Below are 26197 nucleotides of genomic sequence, written 5' to 3' on the forward strand. Positions count from 1 at the left end.
TACAGAGAACTCCAAAGCAACCAAAGAGTGATCTGTCCATGACAAGGATAAATAGTAATAGCCACCAATTCCAGATCACATTGCCACTGCCCCAAGATAGACCAGATCTAATGTATGACCTCCACTGAATTTTGGGCCCTTGATGATTTGGGACAGGCCCATGATTGCCAAGGTAGCAATGAACTTCTGAACTGCTTAAGACTCCATGCCCAGGAAAGGCAAGTTGAAATCCGCCATAAGCATAAGTCTGGGGAAAGCCACTGCCAACCCAGCCATAGCATCAAGCAGCTCAGGCAGGGAAGCTGGTACAATAGCAAGAATTCCCTCTGTTCCCTAGAGCCGAATGTCACTGACAGGATCTCATATCTGGATATCTGTGGAGCAGCATCTCGGAAAGTTGTAAGAGTCTCCTGGATGACAATTGTGGAAGAATGACTTTAGGAATGGGGAAGGAATAAATGAGCCATTAAGAGGGAACATCTTAAGCAAACCAAAAGACCCAGTAGCCCAAGAAGAAAAAACAAGAGTCATCTACAACATACAGTTGTATGTATTATGTAGGACAGACAGGCAGAAGGCTAGCAGAGCACATCCATGAACATCAACTAGCAGTCAGAAGACATGATGAAAACTCCTTAATCTCACAACACATGGACAGACATAACCATAGTTTCAACTGGGAAACTGCCAGCATCTTAGACTAAGCTAAATCCAAAAATGTGAGGGAATTCCTGGAAGCCTGGTATTCAGACAAGGCAGCCCTCAACAGGCACATTCATCACCAGACATACAATCAAGCAGTAAACAATACCCTTATCAAGGAACTACTAGGAAAAAAAAATACCAACACAGGCAGGGCAAGCCACTGAATATAAACGGAGAGCAAACCCCACTCCATTCTAGCACTGAAGATGTTACCTAGCTGGGTAACAAAACGTTTGCAAGAAAACAACCAAGCTCAGAGAACCCCAAGGACTCCACAGTTCAAGATTCTGTTATTCTATTACAATAAACAGCATTCGGAGAATCCCAGCCAAGTTTGTTTTTTTTTTACCTGGCTTTCCTCAAAGGGCTGACCCAATAGCTACTTCACTGCCCTTAGCCTTGAGTCATGGCTGATGCCATCCTTGAAATTCATTTTGGCACATTTCCAAAAGGGGAAGCACCTTCTCTGTGCCCACCCAGGTCTCAGTTATACACACCAGGTCAGTCTCCTCATCTACAATTAGATTAAGGAGGTGGGGTGTCTTATTGCTGTCCAACCTGGCATTAAGCAGCAAAAGCAACAACAAATGTTCTCAGCTACTCCTAAACAAACAAATATATGAAATAGAGACTTTGAAAATCATCCCTGATGGTGCTATTTCATAACTTGTTCACATTATACTATACAGTCCAGCCTATTTGTAACACAAGCAGGAATTGAGATTTTGTAGCCCTTTAAGATGTTGCTGAAGTTTAGCTCCCAGCATTTATAACCATTGGCCATGTTGGTTAGGACTCCTGGGAGCTGAGGTTCAACAACACGTCAGGTGCCATAAATCCCTCATTGGGATGTACCACATCTCATTAGGATACACAGAATCTTAAGGCTGGAGTAGGTGTTGAAGACCATCTAATATTTCTGCCTGCTCAGTTAGGAAATCTAGTCACAGAAGATCCACAACCAGTGATGCAGCTTTGGAATTCAGGGAATTGGGCCTTAAATGTTCTTCCGGAGGCCCATGAGATAGCCACACATATTAATTCAGCCAGGAAGCATATCATTTAAATTTCTCTTTTCTCTCCATGTCCCCGAGCAATCTATGTTTTACAACTGCTTTTGCATAAACAGAAATCAGCTTGCTGGTCTGAATTGGTTCCATATTGGCTGGTTTACAAAGTATGTTAAGCAATAAGCCTTGATTTATAAACCACAATGTCTGAGTTCATACAATACACTAAACCGTATTACAGCATAATTATGTTCTATGAACCCAAACTACGTGAATTATTTGTTCTTGAAATTTCACCTCAGACGACTAATCCTGATCTTTGAAAAATTCACATCCTACAGAAGCAGCTAATCTCAAATGGGTCTGGGGTTTTGACTTTTTTTTTTTCCTTTTTGGGTTCTTTTTTCCCATTTGCAAACTTGGAAGCCTGCAAGATGCCCCAGGGGCAGCAAAGGCTAACACATGGCACACAGCAGAATATGAGTAATGATGGTACTAAAGACACAGCCTGATGGGTATTGGGAATGAACCCCTTCTGACTGAGGGTAGTGGAGTCAGGGTGATGCAATTACTTTTTTAATTACTCTCCCCACTAATAGCAAATGTCCTAATGAGATCCAAACCATTACACTTTCCTTTCATCTGTTCCTGCATAATTTGTTTATAAGAGGAGCTGCTTGCTATCAGTAGACAAATTTTAAGTGCTGTGTAATAATTACAAAATTGAATAAAATGAGACATGAAGCACTATCAGTCAGAATTCTTTATGGCTTGAGACTGGGCTGTCAATTTTAGCACCGTAGAGGCCACTACGCTGAACTATCGTCTGGGATTTCACTTTGCTTGGACCTTTCAGTCTCAGAGCCACATCAGCCAGTCAAACCATAAGAACTGGAAATAACCCCAACATCATCATCATTATCAATACCAACAACTGGGAAGAAGGCAGTTATTGTTGCGATTTGCTTGGGGACCAAAACATCTGAGCAGCGGCCCATGAATTCCCAGATTCAAGGTTCAAAATCATTCAGCATCACAAAACTCTATTGTTTGTTTTTCACAGAGACAGGAATGACAAAAAGATATTTTGGTAATGTCACTCAGATTCCAAATCAAAGCCAGATTCATTAATTCATTTGTACATACTTTTGGGTGGTGCCTTCAAGTCGGTCTTGATTCCTGGTGAGTGCCTGGACTAGACCCTGCAGTTTTTCTGGTAAGATTTTTCAGAAGTGATTTGCCCTTGCCTTCTTCCTAGGGCTGAGAAAAAATGACTGGCCCAAGATCACCAGCTGGCTTTTTGCCCAAAGCAGGACTAGAACTCATGGTGTCTGGGTTACTAGCCTGGTGTCTTAATTACCACACAAAACTGGCTCTTGCAAACATATACTGTATACCTACCATTTATGTTATTCTCTTCTGGGGTAAGCAATATTATTCAAAGTGCAGAAAGAATGTTAGAAATAAGGGGTGAAGTAAATTAAAGGCACGATGTAAGAAAAGGAAAAAACAGCTCAACTTTCTGAGTCGGCGACCATACAAATGGAAATTATAATACTAAATATCTTTCTATCCTTATAAATTATATATCTACTATCACATTTATCTACTACTTCATACATTGCCTTTTGTTCTTTAAACTTTCCATCTTTCTCCTTTTAAAGATCTCATCAACTCCATCAAATCATAGCTTTTTTGGTATTCTTCTTCCTCTCAACCCATTCACTTTTCCTTCATATATTTGCTTTCTGACTCAATCCTTATTTATTCCACCTTTATGACAAAACCATCTTATCACACTTCTCTCATACTGGTCTCTTTTTTGTATTCACTCCATATTCCTTCAGCACCCATTCATTTTTGACCCTCTCTCTTCTTGTTTTACCATATACTTTTTGAATATTTCACTAAATCTAAAATGTTTCTCCTGACATACCAAAATCTCCTTTCCATATAACATAGGGGTCACACACATGCTCATGTCAACAGCCATTTTAATTTATTTTGACAAATACTCAGTCCTCACAACAGATTTCATACTACTATTAAATTTCCACCAGTATTTGCAGGTTTTAAAATGTTTCTGTCCATTTCCCTACCTTTAGTAAATGTTTTACCAAGTACAAACATTCATTCACATGCTTATGTACTGTATAAGTTGGAAACATTCACTCCATTTTCCCTGTCAAACCCAATTACTTTGTTCTTTGATACATTCATTTGCAGATCTATACTCCCTGTTGCATGATACAATCTATCTAATACTTGCTGCAAATCATTCAGGTTTTCAACTAACAATAAGGCATCATCTGAATTCAAAAATACACATATGTTTACATTTCTACCCAATAAACATATTATCACCACAAAACTTCCTTATACATTTATCCCAAAATTAATTAAACAATCAAGAGACATCACGCATCCTTTTCTTACTCCCAGCACAGTGCTGAACCATTAACATTGAAGATCATGTATCTTAACACATGATTTACTTCTATCATATACCACTCTTACCACATTAAACAACCAACTTTCAACTCCATGCTCATTTATTTATTCATCACATTTATATAGCTGCTCATCTCATAAAGTTGACTCTGGGGGGTATACAATAAATAAATAAATACCTACCTACCTATCTACCTACCTACCTACCAAAAATCTTTGTTTTACTCATGGCCCTCTTGGTTTCAGAACAGGACAACTCTACCTCCATATTTCTTTCCTTTCCTTCTTGTTTCTCTACCCTAGAATTTCCCTCCCTGCTGGTCCACTGCTATTCCAATGCATTCTCAGCATTACTGGATCTTTTTCCCACCACTGAAGAGATTAAGTCTCTCAGATGGAGCACAGCTGATCTTTACATGTCCTCAAGCATGCATTGCAAACTATTCTTCCTGTTCACACTCAAGATTTTGTTAAGTGCCTAGACTTCAGTAAGTCACTTTTAATAGCTTAGGCTCTTGACTACTAAATCTCATCAAAAGGATCCCCCGTCACTGTTTCTAAGATTTCTTCTCCTTTGGAGTCCTTGGTGCTTTCTGAGCTTGGTTATTTGCATTCAGACATTTCATTACCCAACTAAGTAACATCATCAGTGTGATGATAATGGTTTCCTCTCCTTTATTTATTTCATTCTATTGACCTAAAGTTTACCTATCTACAAGAGATGTATAGCAACCTTTATCAGTATGCTGTAAGTAGAGGAGATGTAGCAAAGTAAAGAGAGAGATTCCTCCAATTCCAGAATTTAAAATGAAGTGTTATTGCCTTTCACCCTCCCTGAAAAATTCCTTAGCAATAATTTCTCTCACCCAGATGGTGCTAGATGATTAAGGAAAGTTGCTGTAGAGCAGTCTTCTGTATATTTCTACTATTTCCTACAATCATAGTAATGATGCTAAGTAGGACATTTTGGAAGTTACTTAAAATTCTGTGAATTATGATTTCTCAAGCCACCCACCCCTTGCCTTTTTCAAGTCTAGATATATCTCAGCAGGATCAAGCACAAATTATGTTTCTCCTTTCATTCATGTTTGCACAGCTTGGGGAATTGATTTTTCATGTTTTCCATCTGAAAACAGAGTTAAAGTGAATATATTAAAGTTTACAAATATCTGTAAAATTATGCAGGCCCCATTTATGGTAATGCCACATAGTTAATTCCTAACTTAAAGAGCTCAGCAGCAAATGTGGAATTGTGTTGCCACTGAAGGAGAAAGAGAGTGGGACATACTGAAGATTTGCTGTCATTCCAGATTGTGGTCCCTTTTAGAAAATGCTAATTAAAGCAGTGGGTCATATCTTGCAATGTCAGAAACAATATGATGTTTCCTTTCCTTAAAAGCAGCAATTTGGCTGCTTGCTTCATAAATGAGGACCTTACAGCTGCCAAGAAGGAACAGGGGTTATATGTGGAAAAGGTCTCTGCTTGTTTAGTACGATGCAAAAACTTCAGTGAAATGAGCATAGAAATGTTTGGTATGATTTCTTTCTCATACAGTTGAAGTTTAATATTAGAGGCTCACCTTGCATATCTGATTAGGTATACCAATCTTCCTTAAATTAGTATTCTCCAAATGCATTGGATTTTCCAGAATTCTCAGCTCACCTTACACATACCAGCAGCCTATTGCCTAGATGTGATGCTTTAAATTCAGCTTCCTTATGGTTGAAGAGTTTCTTCTCAACCATCTCTATTTACAAATGCCAAAATATGTCATCACACACTGGCAAAAAGACACACTGTATTGGAGCTCTGGGACTGGAACTTTCAGTATATATATTTAGTGGGTGGGTGGGTGGGTGGCTAGGTGTCCGTCCATCCATCTGTCCATCCATCTGTCCATCCATCTGTCCATCCATCTGTCCATCTGTCCATCCATCCATCCATCCATCCATCCATCCATCCATCCATCCATCCATCCACCTCAGCCCAAATCAATAATTTTCAATGAAGATGGCAGGATGAAGCCCTCTTCACTGAAGATTATGGACCATGATCTATCATGCTGGTCCATTGGGGATTGTAGATAGATGTCTTTCAACTTCCCAGAGTGACTGGCCCAAAGTCACCTAACCAGATGGAAGTTGCATTCCTGGAACTCTGAAAACAATTTCTTTTAAGATGTGCTGAAAACATAGTTTACTATCCAACTGCATATTGGGTTCGTGCCTGTGCTTGATTGTGTGGTGGTAGAGTGGATAAGAGGAAGTTCTGGCATTGTAGGGTTGGGCCTTTATGGCTTCATTTCTAAAGGATCAGTAAAGTGTAATGTAGGAGGAAAAATCTTCAAGCTTGCAGCATCTACTTTGCTTGTTTATTTGAACCCCCAATCTACCATTTGGCCCCCAAGTTATATACATAGAGCTAATGAACTTAGCTCATGCTGAGATCCTAACTCTGGGTACCACAATGGCCTAGTGCTCACAGTCCTTCCACACAAAGTCCACAGCTGGATAATAAAACTGTGCAGGACTTTGAAATTGATTTCCAAAAAAATCCTTCGGAGTATGCAGGAGCACAGTGATGGCACCTGTGTGCAACTCTTAAAGCAGACACTTTTTTCCCCCCTAGGTTCAAGCAGCAGCCTTTTGCAACCTCATGCAAAGCATTGCGCAGCCCTGTTAGGTAGTATAAGCTTTCACTGGTTTAGAAATATAACTTAGGACAGCAGAGAGTCTTTTTCATGTTGCAGTTAGTAGATATTATTAATCTATTACTGATTGACTATAATTTTCCAGAAGTTCAAACTGTAGACTTGGATTTACCATCTGCTACCCCTAGTTTAACAGCTAAAACACTAGACTTTGCAAGGAGAGCAAGGATTAAGGCCTCAATCCATCCTCCAGCTTCCCTTCTCTTAGCCTACCTCACAGGGATGTTCTGAAGATCCAATTGAACCTTTGCACTGATTTCCTTAAGGGTGGGTCAGTTCTAGTCTCTCATGCATACATTTTTATAAGAAATACAGAAAGCAGAGCAAAAATCATTGTGCTTTGAGAGATTAATTGTTTATCATCCCTTTGCCTATAATCTCGTGTCAATCAAATTCTACATAAACAGGATGTCTCTTCATCAAACCTCTCATTATTTTAGCATTTGGAATTCTCCCAAAGCCATTCAGATAATTAAAGCTGCTCTGTATCATTATGAAAGGGGACAATAGTTCCCCATTTTCAGAAATGAATGCTATAAATAGAAGTGCATTATTAAAATACAAAATTTCTTCTACCACCATCCATGATAATATGATATCTACCTTGGGCAAACTCAGAAATCAAGGTATACGATTATCCTTGGAAACAGTGATTGCTATTACAAATATCTATTTAATGCTATAATGAAGACAGTAACGGACATGCATGAATATTTGTTTTCATTGAGCAGTAGTTTGTGTTGAACTACATTAATGTAAAAGGACATGATGAGTCAGAATATTTCCATGCACAGGCTATATAGGACATCTTGATAGCTTTCCCTAACCTAGGGTCTTCCAACTGAACTACAGCTCCCAGAATTCCTAGCCAGTGCTGTCCATTGTGAAAGGCTGCCTTCAGGGATGCAATAAAGTTATTTAACTTTCAGAAAAGGTACTCCTGTAATTCAACCAGGCAATCCAAATGCAACCTCTTGTATGTTTGCTTAAACTGATGGAAACAGGAAAATAAAGATGAGTACCCTTGCAAATTATGAAATATTCTCTCCACAGCTACTTTACCCAAGGTTCCTCATACCCAAGGATCCCATAAACTGGCATTTACATGTTGGTCAGGCAGAGTGTTGCAAAGCCAATTTTTGCAAGTAAACATTTCCATTTCAAAACAGTGTAGAGCACCACATTCACATCAATCTTTTTTCACAGCTCAACTTGGCTGTTGCTTTAACCCATTTTATTAATGTAGCTTTTATTTAGTATGTAACCCCTGGGTTCTTCTTTTGCCCTAAATGGGAGGTTGGAAGGAGCTAAACATTTGCTGTAAATATAAAAACAATTTAAGTTCAACAGTGAATAAGATAATTGAGTTTACTTTACCAATGAAATGACTATGTACATGCCCCAGACAACAGAAAAGAAAACAGATATATAAGAATTCCGTTTCCAGGGAAATGCAGGTATAGAATGAAGAAAACCGAGTTTTAAGTTCACTATTTATTGGGTGGGTGACCTTTAAAAGACCTTTGTGGTTTCTTTTCTCTCTTGACTCTGATTTTGTCCATCATTCCCTTCCTTTCTTTATTTCTTTTCACACTGTCTTTTCCTTTCACTTATTCTTCCTTTCAGAGTATGATTGGCATCCAATTGCATAAAGAACTCAGTGAAGGCACTTCTCATCAACCTTTTGTATCTATATTATTATTTTTTCCTTCTCCTCACCCCTTTTTTTCTTCCACTCAACCAACCTGCCTACATCCAAAATCTTCTTGAATCCAGGCCCCCATTCACTTGTGGATCAGGCTGTTAATGCAATTACTTCACCCAGCCACATGAGAGTATGGTTAAGTCAATTAAGATGAAGAGCAATACTTTTATCTTAAACCTAACTCGATTTCATGGTCATAACACATATTCAAGGATAAACTTGACGACAATGTAATGAAACGAACTCAGAACAAAGGAAGAAAATGCTGCTTTCACTGTGGATAGGTATTCAGGTTGACTCTTCCTTGAAGCACTCAGTAGAATTGAGTTATGGAACTCTAATGAGAGAATTCCCTAATGCTCACCCATTTAAAGTGTATGGTCAAATGATGAATTGGTACAAATTCATCTTATGAAATATGAAAATCCCTTAACATCAAAAAGTGAGAGGCTTCAGAATGCAGGAGTTAAAAGACTGATGGAATTGCCCTTTTTTACTGCTTTGTCTATAGAGCAAGTTCTGTCCATAATTCCAGCCACTTGGTAAACTAATCGATATTGTAAGTGCCTGAGGTTCTTGATTCTACAGACATAGATAAGTAATGAAAATGCCTTTGTGCCTGTAATGAGAAAAAAAAATGTCAATAAAAGAGAGGAAAAGGACCTTGTAACTCCTGGGAAGGAGAATTTAATGACATGTTTGTTTATTTATTATTTATATATACTTTGGTTGCTTCATAAGGGATCTCACAGTTGTTGCCGAATGCTTCAGCAGTTGATTCTTCTGCTGTGGAAGATCAGCATCTGGAAGAAAGTGAAACAGGACTTTTCTGTATCTCTGGTATGGCCCTGATTGTAAAATGTCTTTTTCTGAGCTATTTTGTAAATTTTAGAAAACAAAGAAAAATAATCCTATTGACCAAGCTTTGAGGAAGCTAAAAGGATGATTCTGTGGTGGCTTTATAGCTGTTCTTACCTGTTTTTGTTTTCACGGTTTTGTTTCCATAGCAGGCGGTTATGAATTGATTTCATTGTTTGCAAAACACCTTGAGGACCTTGTGCATGAGCAGAACATACATGTTTACAATTAGTAAATAAAGCACAGATTGCTATTTTTTTTCCCAGAAATTGCTCTCTTTGCACAGACTCCTATGATTTAAGCAGTGTGATGGCCAACCCTAATCCCTTGGGGTGTTTTTTCTTATTACAGCAATGAAATGAAGGGAATGCAGCTGAAGGTGCAGGAACCTTCTCATTAAAAAAGATAGTGGAAATTACATAATACTCCTAAGACTGATCACTGTTCCTCCATGAATCATTTGTGTACAGCAAACATGCTTTGTCCAGCGTTGTTCAATAAACAATATACAGTGACTAATTCTTCTCATGAGAAGTTTAACCAGCTCAGTTCAAGACTCAGTGGCTGTGTTTGCACAGTTTGTTAAACTGGATTTTCCTTCCTTCCTTCCTTCCTTCCTTCCTTCCTTCCTTCCTTCCTTCCTTCCTTCCTTCCTTCCTTCCTTCCTTCCTTCCTTCCTTCCTTCTTTTTTCTTTTCTTTTCTTTTCTTTTCTTTTCTTTTCTTTTCTTTTTTCTTTTGCTTATGTTTTGCAGTTTATGATTAGTTTATGATTCAATGTATTGTCCAAATGTGAAGAATGAGTTAATTCAATAGTTGTGTTCTGCAAACCCAACCAGTGATGACTACCATTGATTTGGACACAGATTAAGGAGAAACTGAGACTAGAGCTGGTCTGTATAACATACATAGCTAGCTATGCCAAGTGGAATTGCTTAGAAGCCTGAGAATCAAATATGGCCAAAAAAATTCCCATTTTTTTCTGTTCCTGGAACCTCTCCAGTTATAGTTGCTGAAAACTAGCAATGTATGTATCAATATATGTATGCACGTACATGTTACTAAGTCATCAAAGATGACAAAGATGGCATGTAGACATTCAGACAGCATCACCAACTTACATAGTGAACAGTCATAACTATAAAAAGGTTCACTCCAGCTTCTTCTGGTGAGGATTGACATGACATGACAAACAGAATTTGAGAAAATTAAATTAAATTCAAAACAAAAACAAAGGTGAAATCAGGCTTCATAAAGGTGAATATAAAACATAGTCTAAATTTACTTCATTTGCTGGGCATACAGATAGTCCTCATTTAGTGACTGCCTCATTTAGTGCCTGTTTGCACTTATGACAGTGATGAAAAAGTAACTTTACACTAATACTCACATTTATGACCTTTGCAGGTCTGTAAAGGAAAGCTGAAGTAAGATCATAAGCACAGTCATGCTTTCACTTAGCAAGCACTTCACTTAACAACCAAGTTGCTGGTCCCAATTGTGCTTATTAAAGAACTATCTGTACTCAGGTCCTTCTAATGGTGGTGCCAATACCTAGAAATTTTGCCACCTTTCAGTAGACTGATCTCACTCTAACTGATCTATAATCACTTATTAAAGTTGGTCTGAAAATTTACTAAAAAGGGGTATAGTTATATCTCAATCCAACCAGCAGCATAGTTTCCCTACTATTTTGAGATTAAAACCTGCAGCATAAGATCTAAAATCCCAGATACATTATCTAAAACCCAGAATAAAAGATAGGAAATTTTGGACCTGCCCCGATGTGTTATGTAGACCCACCATTTATTTATTTTTGTGGTGGCATCACACTGCAGTCCTTATGTTTCCTAAAAATGTTAACAGCACCCCTGTCTGGGCACCAAAAGTTTGGAATTTCCATTTGGAGTTGGGCAGTACCTAAACTGCATAAATTAAATTAAGTTTGCTGCAACAATGGCTTTATATTATAGGAGTTTTAGAAACCTAAGCAAGTGAGTGTCCCTACTGTTAGGCAGAATATCATGGCTTCTGTGGACAGCTCATTTACAGTGGTATGCAGGGACAGCAAATGGCTAATTATTCCATTTATTATAATTGCACATTTTTACTGCAAGAGAGATAGAGGTGCACTTTCCTGCTTCAAGTGCTGAAATAATGTGACCTGTCCTGGGTAATACACACATCAGTGAGGATCATTTGTTGATTTGCCTCAAGCTAAATGCCTTTTAAGTCATATCCACATGACAGATTTGAATTGGTCTACCCATGAAATAATCGTTTGGGGTGTGTGAAAGATTCTAGATAAATCACTGAGAGTTTTTAGGAGCACCATTCCCAGTCAGTGGGGGAAAAGAGGGAAGCTGTGACAATTCACATATTTGGGGTATATAATGGAAGAAGGACTAGAAAAAAATTACAGATAGTCCTCGCTTAACAACCACAATTAGGACCGGCAACTGTGTCACTAAGTGATGAGGTCATTAAGTGAGACATCTCATGACCATGACAGACTTACGACCTCACTTCCACCACGGTCATTAAGCAAAACATCCATGTTTGTTAAGCAGGACATCAGGTGACTGCAACTTGTGATTTTTACTGCCAGCTTCTCCATTAACTGTGCTTCTTGGAAGCCAGCTGTGAAGTGCCCAAATGACAATCATATGACCGCAGGACACTGAGTTGGAAGTAAATGACCACCAGTTGCAAAGAGTCCAAATCTCGATCATGTGACTGCAAGGATGCTGCAATGGTCATAAGAATTGGTTGTAAAGTTATTTTTCAGCACTGTCGTAACTTTGAACAGCTGCTAAACAGAGCAGTTGTTAAGCGAGGATTACCTGTACTGTGTTTGGCAAGACTGAGGGAAGTACTGTAGAAGGGGAAGATAATGGATCAGGTGGATCAATAGAATCAAAGAGATTGCTGGATTGTTTTTGGAAGGACTAGTGGTGAACATTTGCTTTTGTAGGTACTAGGAATTGAGACTGACGTGAGGCACCTATGCCAGTTCAACTGATATAAAACTAATAGAAATCTGAATATTAAAATAGCTGAACAAATTCAATAGGGTTAAACATATGCATGATTAAATCACTTCTTTTTTCATAAGCAACTTCCCTGAACATTTGAACTTATTTTGAATTGCGAATTAGTAAACTTTAAACCAGGAGACCATAAATTTAACAATATAATCCACTGGTCTTCCTGTTGGCAAAGGAAGTAAGTCAGTAAAGCATCTGCTACTTCTAGTATGGTCCACAAGGCGATAAACTTTAGTGTGGACAGCACTCAGTACAAGCTAGTAAGATTTCTTGTAAGTGACTATCTTCTAACCAAGCGAGTCCTTTTTTGTTTTTCCCCCCATTCTTAACTGGTGAGACCAGGGTGAGGGAGAGACAACAATCAAGATACGTTTTTTAAAAGCGTATTTCTCATCTTCTAGTACCCAATGCCCAGGTTAATGGAAAGCATGCTAAATATGTAGTTGTATCTCTGGGTTGTATAATCACACACAAGCACAACATAAACCTGAACACAAACTCACACAAGCACATCATTTGTATATAGCTGCTATGTGCAACTTTTAATTTGGTTGTCAGGGGAGACAGGATGCAATAATTAAGGATAAAAGATGGGGAATGGAAGCTTTATTAAAGGCTATATTGAAGATGGGAATTTGATCTGAGAATTAGATGATGATTGGAGCTGTTAATGCAGCAGCTGAAGTGAAGAGGCAATTATAAATACTGGACCCTCTGTAATCTTGACAATCCCAACCTCACTGTCACGTCCACTGAAATTAATTTCAATGAAAAGCTGCAAATGTATAGCCTTGCCTGATTGGAAAAGTTGTTTGTTAGTTGCCCACTCGGCATCTTTTCCAGGGAAGGGAAAAGAACTGTGTGTGCATCTGCCTGTTTGTCGTCTTTTCGGCTTGCCGAGTTCATAAGGAAAGATTAATCTTAAGGCTGATGCCTTTATGAAAACTGATTGATTTTCAGCAGGCTGGTTCTCTGACGATTATCTCCTAGAAGGTCAAAGGGATAGCCTGTAGAAATCACTGCTGATTCATGAGTTCCTTATATGAAGGAGAGGGAGGATAAGGGGGGGGGGGAAAGAAAGGGGCAATTTCCGCTGTAGAGAGAGAGTCAGGGTGCCTCCCATGGCTGAGACAGAAATGGGAGGGAAAGTATTTGAAACAACTTTGGACATAGTTCTATAAAGAGGTCTGTTCAGGAGAGATAGCAATAGTTCATTACTATGCATGGTGAAAATCTATTTTAAGGGGCTCTTTTGCTGCACAAAGATTAATTTACCACATTTCAAACCTCCACTCCCACCCTGCTGTTCCCCATCCCACGCCACTAATATAAACGATAGCTGTCGTTTAAATGGGTATTATATTTGGATAGGCTAGTTTTGAACAAATAGAGGAATTAGATGCATAATGTAGAAGGAGGGAAGGAGGAAAACCATCCAGGAAAAGTTCTTGGAATGCTTTTCTTTTTAGACTGGTAGTGGAGGAATGAAATAAACTTATAGCAAAATGGGGAGAGGTAATATGCCTTTGTTCAATAAATAAAACAAACAGAAAACACAGGAAGAAAAAACAATAAGGAAAAGACCCGAAACAAATACATTTAAGAGTTTCTAATGAATGTATATATGCATGTAGAGGTTTACACAAACCACACATTTATCTTTCCAATGTTGAAGAACATGCCTCTTAGCAATAAGAAGGCATGGAGAATCCATTTCTATTGTCCAGCGGTCAATTTCCACGTAGTAGGTATGTATGTAATTGAAAAGTATACGGTCATCCCAAAAAAATTAAAAACTCATATCTCAAAGCCATATTACTGTATGTAATGATTATATCATGATTTTAGGATATTGCAAAAACCTATGTTTGAATGAAACTTCATTCTCACTGCATCTCCAACAACAGTTATTTGAACAATGCAAATGACTGTTCAGTGCACATTAGAGCCACTAAGGAATATATTAGCTTTATCAGATTTGGGCAGTAAACAACCAGATGGCCAATAGTTGGCAGCAAAAGTAAGAGTTTTTTTTAAAAAACCTCTTTGCTGCCATCTAGCGTTCATCTGGATGATGGCAGCCTAGATTTGGGAGCCCTGGAATATATATCAGTCTCAAACAAGTCATGAATGAATATGTTTGTTTGTCTGTAGAATTTATCACTACCCAGCTGAACATTGCAATTCTGGGTGGCATGCATATACCAAAATCAAAACAAAATGAGCATTTTCAGTTAAAGCCCAACCAGACATTAACAGGTGATCAGGAACTCGCATTCTACCTCCCTCCAGATGGGGACTTCAATCATCCTGGCCCCAACGCCTGAGGAAAAAACCAGGCTTTTTGTATGTTCCTGCTTTCTGAGTGTAGATTCCACATCCATCGATGACTGTTGCTGTACGTACGATCTTCGGCTTAAGCCATAAGTCAAGGCTACTCTGATTAATGGCGGAGCACAAATGGCATCGTGAATTACTCCACAATATTTGGGAGTAGCAAATTTGTCTTAGAGGGTAAGACAGTTTTCCAGATACTATCTGAAGATAGTAACCAAACGATATTTATTATGTATTTCAAAAAAAAATATTGCCATGTGGCTTCTCATTAAAAGAATCCCAAAGCAGTTTACAAAGCCTAAAATCTGCCAGATTTGTTTGGAAGGAAGTTCCTGGGGATACCAGTGGAACCATATTTATTCTCTATTTCTTAGACATATTTTTATATCACTTCTCATGGTAGTGAATCCCAAACAGGTTTTCAGGTCCAATGCAGATCAGAAGTAAAAAACAAGCTTCGTAAGCTTTTCTTGGAGGAATTGTTTTAACCAATCATTGTTTTGATTGCTTAGATACATGATTACAGACATGACATGTAAAAACAGATTAGGTCCTGTTCTTTGTCCTAGCAAAGTGTTTGTTTCTGATTTGTCCTGTTGTAACCAGTCTTCTCGTTTTATTAGTTGTTCTCTAGGAGAAGATTTAGTTAATTTTGTGATGAACAACTCTTCTGCAAAATAAATGGTTGGAAAAGTTAAACTTGGTGCGACTATCATAACTATCCTTTGTTAGGAAATATCCCAAAATGAATTGAAAGCAAGCACATTCATCTGGAAGAATGAAACACCACTGTCTAATTTAATTTAAGTAAAAAGGACTTCTAGGTCATCAATATTCTCTTACTGGAAAACCTCTTCTGCTTTGGCTTCTAAGACAAGAAGGCCCTGCAATGCTTGTATCACATAACATCCTAAATGTGATGCTAATGGCTACTCATGGTAGGGATGATGGGATCTGCAATCCAAAAGGATGTCAGGCTGGAAACCAAAGGAAGTGAGAAGCATACAGCTATATAGGAAGGGGAGAGGGAAGGAGTGTTAAAACAAAACAAGTTTGATTCCCCATCCATTAATAGGTGAAGGGGCAATGATGCAATGCAATGCAAATTAATGATTTTCAGCATGTTTATTCTTCCTCTATTAACCTAAATAAATAGTGTTACAATATAGTGCTGTGCTCATAAAAGTAAGTACAATGAATTGAATGGACCTTCACCTAGACTTTGGAGGCAATGGATCAAATTTCTGTCCAGTCTTCAGACTTGAAATAATGGACAAATCCTTTGGACCCAAAGTAATCTGGATGAGGCAGTTATTTGTGTCATCATTACACAAACAATGTAAAGAGCTGGAAACGGAGTAATTTGCATCATTTGTGTAATGATGTCATTATGCGAGCAATGTAAATCATGGCGAATGATCTAATTCATGATTTAATGGCCACTCAGTAATAAGGAACACCCCCTTCCCCAGCTGGTCTCTTAAATCAAAGTTTCACTGTATTGTTCAAAATTCTGATGCTGTGTCAGTGAATGTGTGTGTTGTGTGTGCATTGAGTATGTGGGAGAGAGAGGGAGAGATGGCAGTGAGGAAAGATAAATGGAAAGGGTGACCCAGAAATCACTTGAGATGGTGAGGAGAGAAAGAGTTCTGCAATACCAGAATGAGGCAGACTCTATCTGCACTTACTTTGGGGTTCATTCTCGGTTCACTTTTCCTGTGGGTCAACAGGGCTTCAAATTAGGGAAGAGCTTACTTCTCAGGGGTAAAAAATTATTCCCTTCCAGAAAAATGAGAAAGAAATCCTTTAAATAACAACACATATACTGTTCTTTTTCATTTATCCCATCATAGAAGGGATAGACCAAAAATCAGAGTCCTCTAGCTTAAAAGTGCAGGAACATGTCAGAGGAACACCAGCAACTTCTCCAAACTCTCGGCTAGTTTATGGATCAAAAATCAAAATTATAATGAGCTCAACTCTTTTTGGTTTGTCTCTCTCTCTCTGTCTCACACACACCCTACAGACATACAAATACACACCCAAGGTGGGGGGCAAGGGGTGGTCAGACCGCAGTGGTGCTACACAAGGCCTGCCCCATTCCTCTGTGCATTACAACATTGCACCCATGACCCAATGCTACAATGCCCCTTTTGTCATTATGAAAATGGTGAGTTTCTCTGACTCACAGTCTACTAAACTGTATGCCTCTTGGCAATTTTTGATGATGTTTATGAGATGGGCCTCCTGATTTCATTAGAACTTGGTATTAACAGTTCCAAGATTAAACATCAGCAACTTTGGATAACTGAGGCCTGCCATTTTGATTTTCTACCATGTCCTAAGCTGATACTACTACTTTGGGGTAGTCACCAACTTTTAGCTTAAGTTATCAATAGAGGTGAATATGTGTAGCTCAGGGTTGAACTGGGGAGTCCTTGGGGTTCTCTGAGCTTGGTAGCACAAGGACTCCACAGCTTAAGTTATCTCAATGAGGTGGTGTGAAGCTAAAAGTCAGCACTATGTTATGTAACTATTCTGAATTCCTTGGAAAAAAATGGGATACGAATATCATAACTAAACTAAACTAATAAAGAAATAAAACAGTGTACTTTATAAGTCACATGAATATGGAATAACGCATAAAGTACAGATGTCATAATCCAAAAGCTTTTTGAACAACACCGCTCACTGGGATTCAGCAACAAACTTTGATCTGTGTTTATATTTTAGACTTCTTTTTTCCTGACTATCTATAATGAATTCTAGTTTAGTTAGTTTGGCAAAAGTAATAAATTAATAAATACTCCAAAGAAAAAAGCTTGTCTCACTTTTATTAATGATCTGTTACTCTCCAGCCCTTCTAAACAGCCTGCAACCCTGAAGATGCAAATTCACAAAAAAACCCTGAAAAATACTGGAAACCTATAATTTTGTGCAGCTGTGGCCATTTTCAATTGGTGAAATAAACTTTCAGAATCAACATTCATTTCTGGTTAAAAGAAGGAAAAAAAAAATCCCAAACCTGCAATTCTCTTTAAAAGATAATTTTATCAATAATCTTTTCAGAAATAGATCAAGTAATTTGTTAATTATCTCCTCAAACATAATGAGCATGATCCAACCAGCATTAATCTGAAATTAATTCTAAAAATACAAGGTAAGGGCAGTTACACGTAGCATTATTTCTATTCCCCAACCCTTCTAAACCTTTTGGACATGGATGATGTTTGTCTGCTCTGCCTACTATCAAATTTCATTGGTTACCTTCAAGACCCTCTTATTTCTTTTCCTTTTGGTTCTCTATTTTCAAGATAGACATGGATTTATGGATTACAAATAGAGCAGGGATGGGCCAAAAGGTGACCATCCAGATAATGCTGAACTCCGACTCCCATCAGTCCTACCCAATCTTAAGCAATTGTAGGAGTTGTAGTCCAACCACCTCTAGGGGGCTATACTTTGTCCATTGATGAAAAGTGGACAGTTAAGGAAGCTTCAGAATAGCAGTAAACCAAACAGCAACAGCTTCCTACACCAGCTTCAACAATAAGTTCATGAACAACATCATTAAGACATTTGAAATATGTTTCCAAGTTCCTCGGAGAATAAAGTAGAAAAATGGACATTCATTTCCAAGGGAATTACATATCTAAGAAATTGCAAGTCCAATTTTGGCACTGTATTTCCAAAGATATTGCCTGAGGAAACAGTGAGCCCTCCTGCTGCCCAAGGTGGAGGGTTCCCCTTGATCTTTTCTACTCTTTACTCCATACTACACCAGTGATTTCCAATCCTCTCAGACAGATTTCTAGTGGAATGGTGGAAATAGCATCTTCCTCTAATGGGTTCAAAAGCTTTTTCTCAAATTCTCTGTCAAACTCAGGACAAAGGTACTGACACTTCTAAAAATGTTGCCAAGAAACCTGCTTGAACTTGTTCCTGTGGCCACTGGGAGTCAGGGTTGACTTCATCGATGATAACATTATTTTTAATGAATTTCTGAGTCTGTAAAAGTGGTTTGTGTGTAGGCTGGAGTGCAAAAAATAAGTTGTTTTTCTTAGCATTAGCCTGGCATGGTTGAAGGGTCCATTATTTTTTCACTGTGTTTGCTTAGTTCTTCACAGGAAAGCTATCAGTGAGTGATGTGAGGAGGGTTTTTTGCTTATCAGGGACTGATGCTGATGAAGGTTGAGAAGGAGTGACTGGCCCAAGGTCACCCAGCTGGCTTCCTTTCCTAATGGATCCTGGGTCTTCCTGCCACTGCTCCAGGACCTTAATTGTCATACCATGCAGACTCTCTGGAATGGATAAAGTAAGTCAAGGGTGCAAATGGATGAAATAATGAAGTCAGGACATGGCCTTATCCATACAGCCCCAGTGATTTAATTTCCCTGATCTTCATAAAAGTAAATGTAGAAAGAGTGAAAGAGGACTTGTTACTGAACTGGGCAACTGGGGAAAACTAGAAGAAAGAAAGAAAGAAAGAAAGAAAGAAAGAAAGAAAGAAAGAAAGAAAGAAAGAAAGAAAGAAAGAAAGAAAGAAAGAAAGAAAGAAAGAGAGAGAAAGAAAGAAAGAAAGAAAGAAAGAAAGAAAGAAAGAAAGAAAGAAAGAAAGAAAGAAAGAAAGAAAGAAAGAAAGAAAAAAAAAGAAAGAAAAAAAGAAAGAAAGAAAGAAAGAAAGAAAGAAAGATCATGTGGTTAGCTATAGCATGTGTGAAGAATGAAGACCAACTTAATCTCCCCAAACTGCTCACTTGCTGAAAAATTGTAGGATTGTCTGCACCTGATTGGTTGGTTAGCTGGTATTGGTTGGTTAGCTGGAGGCTGGAGGGCTAGGTGTTTGGTTCAATGTAGCATTCAGTACATTTAGAGACCCTGGAAATGCTTGCCCAATCTCTCTTTTAGTGCATTTTCCCTTCATTAATGTCTGCTTGGAAACCATGTTGTGACTTAGCAGCCCCCCCTCCCCAGCTTGGGGGCTTTGAAAGGGAATAGAATACTATGGTGGGAAAAATGCCCACCTGAATAAGGAATCAAAGCAATTGAAGACAGATGAAACAAAGTATCTTTTATTGGCATGCACAACTGCAGCAATCGCTGGACTCCTGGCCCAAAGGATGCAAAAGAATCCTGAACAAAACAAGGTTATACAGGTTATATACAGTTGCCCTAATAAACATCTAAATTTTGCTCATTTTTAAAGGCTTGTCTCTAGTGCTGTTGGGAATCCCATGCCTGTGCCATAAGAACCAATTTACTGATTTCTTATATGGGACAGTGGGCTTATTTCAGAGACAGTGCTGGAAGGTTTCATGGTTAGTGCATCACCACCTAACAATTGGGTGAATCCATGTGTCAGAGGTTCCATAGGCCCAATCCCACCAGTTAAAAAAACAAACAGGATAAATAGCTGTATTGTTTCTGCTTTGTCCCTTTGGGCCAGATGTATAAGCTGGGCACTCTGGACAGTGTTGGAAATCCCTGATGCGCTAGGGTTGGTGTGAGTGAGCTGTCCTCTCTGGCATCTGTGCAGTGCTGTGCCCGGCAGACAGCACTATATTCCTTAGCAGCCGCACCCATATTTTGCAGGTCTGATATGAATATAGCAATTTGAAAATGCACATTCCAAAACTGAAGTTGGGATGGGGGGGGTAACTTTGGGGATTTTTTGGACCTCCAGGGAAAATTAACTACTGGAAAAACCATTCCTAAGTACTAGCAAGGTTAAAGCTGCCATGTCAGAATTAGCATAGTATATGCATGCAAACCAAAACTTCCTCTCTCTAGAAGAGAAATCAGGCTCAGAAATCATCTGACTTCGAGACTGTTCGTTAATCAACTGATTTCTGAAGGAGACTTTGAGTATCCAGACTCTGCTGCCTGCATTAAAGACCATCAGAAAATCAGAATAAAATAATTGAAAGACATTTGGAGGTAGCCTTCTAAGCAGCCTGCAACCCAGGCAGTGGCAGGGATGGAACAATGAAAAGCACAATGAAATGTATTGATATATGTATTTCTGCATGCCTATTTCTACTACAGTATATAGGTATTTTTGCACCCAAGTTTCAATTAGAGAGCTGCATCACAGAATTCAGGGAAGTGAGTATACTCCAGTTGCATTCGGGTCCACAAAATTGGTTTAGAAAATGAGTCACGTTGGTTGACCTTAAAATGCAAACCAAATATTTCTTCCCAGTTATGCTTAATTCCTATTTTGTATCTGTCTTTTTGCAAAAGAAATAAATGGCCCAACCTTTCAGAAGATGCCCCATGGGAACAGAAGAGAAATGCAGGTCAAACTAGGCAAGGAAGTGGTGAACGACCATCTAGCTGCTTTGAATGAATTCAGATTTGAAGGGCTGGATGGATTTCTGTACATCCCAGGGTGCTAAATGAACTGGCAGATGTGATCTCACAACCACTAAGTATAATCTTTGAGGACTCCTGGAGTACAGGGGAAATGCCAGCAATTTGGAAAAGAGCTAACATTGTTCCAATCCTTTAAAGAGGGGAAAAAAATAGATGTAGAAAACTACAGGGCAATCAGCTTGACATCAATATCTGGGAAAAATCTTAGGAAAGATAATCAAGCAGTGGGTTTGCAAGTATTTAGAAAGGAACAAGGTGATTACTAGAAGCTGACATGTTAAAAATAGGCCATGCCAGACAAATATTATTGCTTTTTTGACAGTAGCAATAAATTCATAGACCAAGGGAATGCTATAGCTGTAGAGTAAGGCATTTGATAAAATGAACAATAGTTTCCTTCTTGATAAAATGGAACAATGTGGGATGGGTGGTCCCACTACCAGATGGAGTTGAAGTTTGTTGAACAACGGTACCCATCATGTAGTCCTTAACAGAATTATGTCTATCTGGAAAGACTTATGCAGTGGTATGTCCTGGGCCCAGTGCTCCAATATATTTATAAATGACTTAGACAAGTGGGTAGAAGAGATGCTTAGCAAATCTGCAGATGACACAAAGCTGGGGGGGAGGGGGATTGCTATCATCTCAGAAAATAGGTTCAAATTTCAAAAGGATCTTGATATACTTGAGCTTTGGGACTTTTGTAACAACATGCATTCAATGGCAAGATATGTAGGGCTGTGCACCTAGGTAGAAAAAATCAGATGTACAGGTACAAAATAGGTAGTACCTGGCTCAACTTTGTACTTGTGAGAAGGAACTGGATCTCTTGGTAGGTCACAAGGGAGTGTGAGCCACCAGTGTGCTGCAGCTGCCAAAAAAGCCAATACGATCTTGGGTGGATTCAACAGAGGTATAATGATGAGATCATGGGAAGTGATAATTTTGCTGTATGCTACACTAGTCAGACTGCACCTGGAATACTATATGGTTGCCACAATACAAGAAGGATGCTGAGGAAGTAGAAAGAGTACATGGAAGATCAACAAAGCTTGGAGGCTAAATCCTATGAAGGCCAGTTAAAAGAACTGAGTGCATTTAGCATAAAGAAGAAAAGGCTTTGGGTGACATGATAGCAGTGTTCCAATACTTGGAGAGGTATCACTTCAAGGGGGGGGGGAGAAAGAGGGTGGGGATTTATTTTCCATAAAGCCAAAAGGTAGGACCAGAACCAGTGGGTAGACACTTTATAGAGAAAGATCCAAACTCAAAATAAGAAGTAATTTCCTAACTGTGAGAGCTATTGAACAATGGAACATCCTGCCTCTTGGAATCATGGGTGCTCCATCATTGGAGGTTTTCAAACTAAGGATTCCTGCGCTGACCAGAAGGTTGGACTAGAAGACCTTCAAGATTCTTTCCACCTCTATGATTCTACTTTCTCAACAGAGGAAAGTGAGCAGAAGTCCACTGGTTGGGTGAAAAAGTCAAGATGGTAGTTGCAACAGTATGATCAAGACCCTGTCTTCTTTTTATGTGTATCACCTTTGACCATTCTTTGGAGGCCCCTGAAAGCAAGCTCTAATTCTCCTCAGGCTTCCTGAAATTTCTGACTCTGCTTAATAGGAGAGATCCAAACCTTATTTATTAGCTACAGTAAACCAGGAAGTCTTTTGCATGTAGAAAGCAAGTTGTGAATCATATGGAGGCTATTTGACAGATAGGACATGGTGGATTTACAGCAAATTAGATGAGGTTATTATTGAGGCATCATCTTAGAATCTTTGTTTATAGACTGCTTAGAGGGTGGGAGTGGAGAGATTTACAAACTAAAAAATGATTTTGTGCAAATGCAGGACTTGAACATGACACAGCCAACAAATAAATTATGTTAACTTTTGGAATTAAATTAACTACTAAAACATACAGCCTCATTAGTTGTGGTAATGAGGCACTTGATGAGATAGACCTAGTCTTTTAGGCGGATTGTCAGTGTTGCTCTTAGAAATATCTGGTGTTGTGGAAATAGAGAGGGAAAAGAAAAGAGGGGAGGGAATCCCAACCTGCATTTTTAAAGTTCTTCTTGGCTTTGACCTCTAAGAAAATACTTTCCTATTGACAATGTATTAAAAAGTTTGGGGAAAAAAATGGAAATAATAGGTGAGCTTTGGTATATGGAAGGTTGTTAGACTTAACTGTTGACAGGGAATATAGCAATGGTGACATAATCCTGCACAAGTGGTAGGGCCAGATGTTTCAGGTTTATTATTATTTGGGCAATTATTATTTCCTTTATTTTTTGATCTGTATGAAAGCTTAATGCAACTTTTTGTTCTGTTTGATGTCAGAGGAAGTATAGGCTAAGCTTGGTTATTTTTAAGCATGGTTCCATGGGTGGAGGGTGGGGGGAGCTTAGTGTGTGTGGTATTTTATGATTCAATAAATTGTACAAATCCAGAAAATGGCTGTTTTCAGTATCTAAGTAAAGGACACTGGGTGAATCCTTCTCTACTGCTTTACCACAGAAGCACTTAATCTTCTGAGGGATCACAGGGATCGATCACGCAGCCCATTTGCCCTGTCTCCAAGACAGCCTGCTTCCTGATCACACTGGAGCCTCCATCTTGGGTCCAGTCTTAGGCAGGTGGCTTCCAGACCAAAGAAATCTATCAGGAAAGTTGTGTTGTCCATGGGAAAATAATGCAAGCCCTTCTCTTTGGGGACATCTTGAATCACAAGGAGGAAGAGCCTGACGCAGGTCCAGTTGACCTTCTGCTGCACCACCTCTTTCTCTTCAGCCAGGAGGGTCTGGACCTCTATGGCCATTTGTCCTTGGATGCCAGAAAGAGCAGAGTTTTGCCCAGCAGACATTATTTTATCCATTCTTTATAGCCTCAGTAGAAATACCAACTTTGTGGAAGGTATTCCAGGAGGAAGCAATTCTTGCTTTTATCTCTATGATGGCTGAAAGAGCACTACTTCATGGGGGTGACAGGGGTGCTCTCCAGCAAGAAGGACGATAAGGGCAAGTGTTGACATGGTGAGAGGCTGTGAGCAGTCCATGCTCGGGGAGAGGGAAAAGAGGGAGGTAGCCAAGAACAGGAAGAGTCCTTTTCCAGATCCTTGTTTCCTCTTGGCAGCAGCAACAGCAACAGCAGCAGAAATTGTCACCCCCATTCTCACATAAGGATAGCAGTTCTGATGGCCTTGTTTTAGAGCATATCCAAAGAGCTGCTATCAGGACCATGGTTTTCCACTTCCCTCCTGTCTTGAGGAGGTGTGAGGAAGAACCCATAGACGGCTCAAAATCCTTGTTAAATCAATGCTGAATGTGTGTTACATCCTTTCTCTTTCCTAAACATCTTCATATCATACTCTGTTACGGCACCATCTAGAAACAAATATTCTGCTGGGGGGCGAGGGGCAAATGCATGAAGTCATCCATAGACACGATAGAGGCTGCATAGCTATGGGATTTCTTTTCAGAAAGGCTTTTGTGATAACAGGCTGAAGGCATTCTGAGTTGAAACTGACTTCATGCATAATAGCACAGTTCCTCATCTACGTGAGACACGCTTGGTGCTTCCCAGCACCTCTCATTCAGGAAGGCAGTCCTACTGAACTTGTCCTTCAGACCTTACGATGCTTGGGAGTATCTCTCTCTCTCTCTCTCTCTCTCTCTCTCTCTCTCTCTCTCTCTCTCTCTCTATCTATCTATCTATCTATCTATCTATCTATCTATCTATCTATCTATCTATCTATCATCTATTTTATTTGATTGGCTACTGCATTGTTTCAACTGTTTGAGATGGGCTCAGAGTTTATCAGGGTGGGATGGTTTACAATATTGTAAAATAAATGCATAAATAAACAATGCCTACAAAGTGACTTCATTCTGTTTATACATTCTGTTTTGTTTTTGTTTTGTTTTGTTTTTTTGGAGGGGGGATTAGCCCTAAATGAGAATCCTGTATTTCTAACTGGAAGCCTTTTATCACTGTGATGTAGTTTTATCTATCCTTAGGGCTTTTCCACACCATAGCCCTCAGCTGCACAGTTATTATCCTGTTTCTAATGTACACAAAATAGGAAGACACACCACTAATTTGTTATTGGGCTTTGAATGACTTGCCCTAGCTTCTGAAATAGGCATTTACCTGCCATAGACCATTTGTTTAACACTTAATATACGGCAAAGGGGGGGGGGCTTACAAAAGGGGTTATGATTGATTGCAGAAAACAATCTTCCACAGCAGCAGTATTTGTCTAAGGACATTAAGAGAATTCCCAATAAGTACCTGTAGGCAAAAGTGGGCTCAGAGTTGCAAATGCCTCTGCAAGGTTGCAAGATAATACAGATTACCTAATCATAACTAACCTAAAACAGATCATGTACTAATTAGTATTCCATCCTTATATTCCCATTCTTTTGACAGATACAGAGTCTCATCTCTACCCTCCATTTCAATCCACAGAAATAGAGGAGAAGGCCATCTTCCTCATTAGAAAAGGCTAAAATATGTACCAGTTTTCAAAGAGGACACAATGAAAAGCTTAAAGTGCTGTAGATGTTTGGGAGTCATCAAACAAATTTGAGAGATCAATGAAAATATGTTTCCACATAGCATATAATCAACATAAGGGACTTCTAGTTAAACTTAACTATTGCTTTCATACATTGGAAAAAGATTCGACCAGCCCATGATGAGTGGATTGGAGCCTCTGAGTGAAAAATCATATTCTAGGTTCAGAAGCAGCATATGGATACCACTTACTGGAGAGTAATAATGACAGTGGATTTCTGCCTTAATATAATAGTTATAGCTCTCCCAGAGGCCTAGACTGGTTGCCATGGGAAATAGGATGTCTTAGATGGATGCTTTAGTTGGTCTAGAAAAACTAGGAAGTCCAAGAGGACAATGATCCATAGGTGGGAAAGTCAGCAATAGATGTTGTGTCATGGACCACTCATCATCTGATTATGTTTGACTTACTGGTCA

This window comes from Python bivittatus, unplaced genomic scaffold, assembly GCF_059951505.1.
Source record: "Python bivittatus isolate LINGU-HERP-01145 unplaced genomic scaffold, Pbiv_v1 ctg000610_np1212, whole genome shotgun sequence".
Taxonomy (NCBI): domain Eukaryota; kingdom Metazoa; phylum Chordata; class Lepidosauria; order Squamata; family Pythonidae; genus Python; species Python bivittatus.